This window comes from Strongylocentrotus purpuratus, unplaced genomic scaffold, assembly GCF_000002235.5.
Source record: "Strongylocentrotus purpuratus isolate Spur 01 unplaced genomic scaffold, Spur_5.0 spur5_scaffold_19, whole genome shotgun sequence".
In the NCBI taxonomy this organism is placed as follows: Eukaryota; Metazoa; Echinodermata; class Echinoidea; order Camarodonta; family Strongylocentrotidae; genus Strongylocentrotus; species Strongylocentrotus purpuratus.
This window is the reverse complement of record NW_022145604.1, coordinates 22888052-22895126: the sequence shown is the minus strand read 5'-3', so window position 1 is coordinate 22895126 and position 7075 is coordinate 22888052.

The following is a 7075-nucleotide window of genomic DNA, read 5'->3' as shown; positions in this document are numbered from 1 at the left end:
TACCAACTTTATCTTGTTCAGTATTCATACTATTATTTAATACAAGAAGAGTATGTACCTCTACTAAGAAATCCAGGTCCTCTGTCTCTGGGCTGAAGTCCATGGATTTCACATAGACAGTGTTGATGAGTACCGTACGCTCAATGTCCTGGCCCTGTAGTCCCAAGGTTCAATAAGTGGAAGAAAAGTGCAGAAATAAGATCGCATAGACCTTCGATAAATCAACTCAATAGCAGTTTTGTTTTTGTTTATAAGTCCCGAAGAAATCATATTCAGATTACGTTCTACACTGCCAACAATTTATTTCAAAATTTGGTGGACAAGGTTGTTGAAAACAAAAGTCTTTGCGATCGGCTTTAGGGGAAAAAGACTGATCAAGCTCTTATAAGAGATGAGTGGGATGAAGATTACAACGGGGAAACATATAAATGGATACAATAGGTACTTCCGAATCCACCTCCCCGACGCACCCTCGAATAATCGTCAAACTTTGGCTTTGTTCATACCAACAAATTAAAAATATGATTACTGTTTTCCCAATTTGCTGAAAAAATGTTAAATTGAAGTCACAACCATTTTTTCTATTTTTCCCATGGAAAGTTCTCACTGCTATAAAGTTTCATATGGAAAATGTTGTCCAACCCCCGCATATGTTCTTTCATACCTCATGAGATAATGCTGGTCAGTCATACTGAAAAATTAACTGCAGATCGGCTGATTCTTGTTCATTTGGGGGTAATGTAATATTTTGTTCGGTCTGTGTAGGTCTTTGGTGGTGAACTCGTCGATGTGACTTAAGCATCAAGCACAAGTAGACATTTAGTTATACCTCAGTGAGTCATTTCGCCAGACGGAATCCACATAGACCTATTCTTAGCTGTTTAGGGTAATGATAATATGTTCCTTGTGTCGGTCTTATTGGTGGTACTGAGGTTTTGTCCACACTTCCAAGACGACTCTCAACTCTTGGCCGCTCGAGCTGGGCAATGTTATTTTTTGTTCGGTCTGATGTCGTCGTGGGTTCTAGGACATCTAACCCCTGGAAATCCAACCTCCGGATAACCACCCCCAGTCAACTACCCCCTAGGACAACTACCCCTAGGGTGACCACCCTCTAGGACAACTACTCCCCCAGACAACTACCCCCTAGGACAAGTACCCCGGACAACGGGGGGTAGTTGTCCGGGGTATTTGTCCTAGGGATAGTTTTCTGGGGGTAGTTGTCCGGGGTTTAGTCGTCCTAGAGGGTCGTTGCACTAGGGGATAGTTGTCCTAGGGGGTAGTTGACTGGGGGTGGTTATCCGGGATGGATGTCAAGGGGGTAGGTGTCCGGATACGGTCGGCGCGACCTCTGTCTCTTTGTGTGACCAAGGTATTTCATCTCAGTCCCACCACCACCAATCCGAACAATGTGGGCCATTGCAGGTAATATAATCGTCCGTTCGGTTTAAATTCGGTCAAGCCAGATTCAGTTTTGTTGGTGTGACTGCGAGTAACATGGAGAAAGATTTGTTTGTAACAAAACAACTTACCTCCAGGAAAGCTCTTTTGACGTTCAGCAGTAGCATGCTGAAGATTCCAGTGAGATAATCTGTTACGTTCTTGATATCAAGCCGCCCCGTTCCAATATGATGGGTCTGGATTCCTACTCCCGCCAGCTCCGCTAAGGACATCAGCTCATTGAAGTCAATCTACATGTCAAACAAAATGACATTAATCAGGAGTACTATTTTCTTCGTTTGCATTATACATCAGAAGCAGCGATAAAGAACGGCATTTGTTATGATGTAAATCGCAATACGCTATAATGTTTCGCAGTTTTAAGTGAATACGTAAAGGGGCCTACGTACCAGTCATTTGCACGTACATGTAGAAGAACAACAAATAAGCAGCGGCCCTTTTTTGTGAGGCGTTTTACTGTGTCATGTCTTTAAAAAAAAAGTCATTACACCGCCAAACCAACTCCATACTGACGAACCTTTAGCCATAAGGGCTAATGTAAATGATTGTTCGGTCTTGTACGTGTTACCATGATTTTACTCCGGCCATCACGAGCTGCCCCCCTTTTTTTATTTCATTTAACATATATATTCTTTCAGCTTTGAAGGAGGGGCGTTCCTGCTTACTACTGAGTAAGATTTGAAATCCTCTAGATTTTACGATTTGATTTTGAGTAAATTTTGCATTGCTGCAGGAAGGTACTGGACAACTTTAAATATACGCATCTAATTAGTCTACATAGCAATTGAAAGAAATTTGAGAGTCGGTCTAAAATGAAACGCAGTACGATGAGGAAAAAGGTAAAGAGAGTGGGACACTGGTATACAATTCGATGTTAAAGAGAGTATCAGTTACAAATTATTCTTAATAACCCATGGGCTATGGAAACCGAGTGGTCAAGGTATTAAGGTTATGTGAATAAGATAATTCTGAAGTCAACGGGTTAAGAAAAGGATGTACCTCTCCGTCGGAGTTAGCATCAAGGCTGTCAAATTTTTCGTCGACAGTCAGATTTTCCCCGAACAAAATGTGAGCATGGTCAGGTGTAAACTCCTCATTCTATCATGAGAAGAAAAGATCAAACATTGAAACAAAACGGAAACAGAAATGCACGCGGCTGAAAACAATAGTCTGAGATAGCAGAAAATAGCTAATGAAAGGGCTAGCTGTCGGAATGATGATAATTTGTATTAGTTGTAACAAAATTGATTTGGGTTTAAATGACACTAATAAGTGACCTATCAAGTCAAGGCAAAAGAAGAGAAAAATTGTGGTAACGTCAGTAAATGCTGTTACATTAGAGGAATATCTTTCCAATGTCAGACTTCAGTTATAAGAGGAAGTATGAATCTTTGTAAAATATATATGGTTTAAGAATAAAGACGTGGTTCAGTAAAAAATTTCCAATAAGTCTCTCGGTCACTTTTACAACTTTTCGTTCAATCCTTGATTAGACGACGACGATTAGATATTTTAAAGTGAAATACGATACGTACATTGTTGAAGACTTTCTTGAACGCGTTGATATTAATCATAGTACCTCCGATACTATTTTGATCCAGAACCTTCAGAAAACGGGTCATGGCGTCTGTCACCAGGCGATGATGTTTACAGTTCAATTCACGCTTCTGTTTTATTTTGTCGTGAGCTCTAGATGAGGCCAATTTAAAGTCGGTAAGAATGGTTAGATACATAAAAATAATCATACAGGAAACAAAAAGTCAGACTCGTTTGACATGCGCTGAAAAGAAACTAATAATAATAATACTTTGGTTTATATAGCTCTTAATACAGCGGTGAAGTCTCTTAGCACTTTACAGATATATCATTATCTCTCTGTAATAAGAAAAAAAGACTTGATATCTGATATCTAGCCTGCCGAGAGTGAATTATTCTCAATACGCTCCCATTATGGTATAAGTCATGTAGCCATGCTGAACACGAGGCGCGACAGATATCGTATATGAACAAAGAAATGTTCATTGTTATCAACTTTACAAAGGTTTAGACAAATCGAATACTTTAACAACAACAATAACACTATAACAATAATAATAATTACAATAACAATATTCATAAAGCACTTAATACTAGAGGCACTAAGCGCTGTACTTTTATTACCCCGGCATTAGCCGATTTGCAAGATAAGGCGCTCTGGCATTAGAGGAATTTTTCCCTACCGGATTATCATTCACATCCCCCGGGTGGAGGTTGGCATATATACATGTGGATCATGTCTTGCCAAAGGACATTGGGCCGCGGCGGGACTCAAACCTCGAACCATGTGATCCACAGTCCGATGAAAATTCGCGGTGGACAAGAGAATATTCTACGTATCCCAATAAACAAAATCACGTGAAAATCACGTCAATATCAAGGTATCGACTTGAGGAGAGTTACGTTCTTCAAACACCGGACATTTACGTAAATGTGTTAATACGTTTATTGCACTAGGTCACTTAAAACACACGTACACTAAATCACGCAATTGTCACTGCAATATCACCATTATAATAACGTGATTATCCCTACCTTGGAGACCATGGTTTGGAAACCTAATACTCCCGTGTTTTTTTGGTTATGAAATTACATCTTCATAAACGAAATTATCGCGTGAAATTCACGTGAATATTACGTCGAAGAGGAAATATATTACTGTAACCCGCGTTCAACCCGATAATTACGCAAATGTTACACAATAAATAAACCAAAATAATGACGTTCTCATCCCGTTTCTGAACATCGTGTTTTGGATCTTCCATAATAAGGCGCGCCGGAAGCAGTTTGGGATTAGAAGGGTGGGGGGGGGTGGTTGCAAACATCCCAGAGGAGAAAGCTAGTTGCAACTGGTCCAGTTGATGAACCAGTTAATGCCAACTAGTAACCCCGGAAATTGAAATGGGCTAAATGATCCAGTTGATCCAGACCAGTTAGAATTCAACTGGTCTAGCTGAGCCATTAGAACCATTTGGTAAAACTTCCAACCAGTTGAACGGCAACAACACTTCAATACTGGTACGTCTGTATTTCCAATGTAAAGGCATTGATAATAAGTAAACTTACATAATTAATTAATCGAAATTTTTTCATATACTTGTATTTTATTGAAATTATTTTAGTTCTAGTTAATGTTTTCCTTATTCATGTTTAATTAAATGTAATTTATACGAAGTAGTGAAATGTCCTAATAACTGGTAATTTATATTTGTAGTATTTTCGAAATGAATTGCATATAACTAAATCATCAGTAATTAAGAAATATGCTGTAAATTCAGATAAACTGTTTAAAAAACATAGATCTGCACGCACCCCATATTCAATATGCAAATTAATTTGTGTCAGCTGGTTCAACTGGAAACATGCCAACAGTCAGCCAGCAGTCATCAACTGGTGCAACTGGAAATATGCACACAGACCGGTTATCAACTGGTGCAATGAAAAGATGCCAACAGTCAGTTATCAACTGGTGAAAATAGAAATATGCCAACAGACGCGGGATTATCACCACGGAACTTAAATGGTAACTGTGAAACCATCAAGACACCCAAGAATAACTCATTTTTCACACCTGGAAATCACGGAAAACCCAGCTTAGATTAATAATCCGTTTGAGTCACGAGATCATCACCGCGGAACTGCTGGCAACTTTGACTACCATCTAAATAGGTGTTTTAAGACACCTAATAATTACTAATTTTTCACACCTAAATATCACGAATTCACAGCTTAGATTAGTAATCAGTTTTAGCAACGTGATCATCACCAATAAAGTTATGGTAACTTTGAAACCATTTAAAAAGGTGTTTTAAGACACCTAATAATTACTAATTTTTCACACCTAAAAGTCACTTATACCCAGCTAAGATTAATAATCCGTTTGAGTCACGAGATCATCACCGCGGAACTGCTGGCAACTTTGACTACCATCTAAATAGGTGTTTTAAGACACCTAATAATTACTAATTTTTCACACCTAAATATCACGGATTCACAGCTTAGATTAGTAATCAGTTTTAGCTACGTGATCATAACCAAGAAAGTTATGGTAACTTTGAAACCATTTAAAGAGGTGTGTAAGACACCTCAGAATTACAAATTTAATATAACCAGAGATTCACGGACAGAACAATAAGACGATTAGCCGGTGTAAGTAACGTGATTATTACCATCAACCTTGGATAACCTGTGAAACCAATCGATTAAGGTGCTTACAAGACCAAATAATTACTTATTTATCACCACCATCGGTTAACGGACAAAAAACTCGTTGCTTGGTCAAGTGGTTATTTGGTCATAAACACGTGATTTACAGAGGTACGTGGAATCACGTTACTCCAGTCGCGTGATAAATTGGTGGTTTTTAGGTTAGATGCAAACGTGAACAGGAGTACCTTTTTTGTTTAAATGAAAGCACGTGTCGATAACATTTAAATTTAGTTCAAAAGGCACCATATTTTAAAATCACTTAAAATACACTCCCAAAAGAGGTTACTTTTTAGTGTTTTGTTTATTGGGATACTATCAGTCAACTTACCTGGCAAGTTTTGTATCTGGTATAGGTGCAATGGGGGCTTCTAAATCTGGATTGGTAGCCAGTACATGGGAGTCGTAATCACTGTACTGTTGGAAGAAGAGCAAAATACAATTTAAGCTTTCAAACATTCGACAGTTAGTTTGATCTCAAGCTAGGTCGGGACAACTCGCGAAGGCAACCTGAATGTAATTGACAGGGTCTGGCTTCAAAGATTAGAAACATTAAAAGTATTTGATTGAAAGTATCACCTATTTGAACAGACATCGCATCCCTTCCGTTGTTCAAATAACAATTTGCCTCTGTCATTATATTTTAACCCTGGCGTGCGGCCCCGGTGAAATATTACATAACTCTGAAAATTGTAAATGTGTCGGTTGAAATTATTTGTTATATTGAATGCCGGAGCATGAACTTACGATGATCATGCCAAGGGTTTTGTCGTTGAACATTCCAAACCTTTCCTTCTTTGTGAGGAGCTTGGCTGCATCCTCCAAAGGTTGCATCTTCTTCAGGAGAGCATCTTCAGGTTTCATAGAAAGCCACCACCCTATCAAAGCAGACAAAGTCAGGTTCCTGTTTCATGAAACTTGTTATCAATAACAACTTACAATACATTTTATAATCATGAAATGAGGCAATTTATATGTACAAGTAAATATACATCTGAGCATCTAGCGGTCTCTGATACTTCGTATTTGTGGTGGTGACGTTATTCAAATCTATCTCCTTATATTATCTCACTTTCTTTTTCCTTTTCCTATACTCTCTTCCTTCGCCCTCATCTATTTGTTGTTTTGCCATTCGATTTTTGGAGCACATGTCCCCGTGCTCCCACCCCTGTCCCCATAGCTACGCCACTGTTTGTTGCTACTCTTTGATATTCGACATTATCAAACGAGTATACTTACCATCGAAACAGTGAACTGGATAGTTACACAAAACACCGCCGTCGATATAGAGATCGGTTCGACCCATGTATTGCCGCTTTACAGGAAGGAACACAACTGCGCAATAATAAGGTAAGAAACACCAACAACAAAA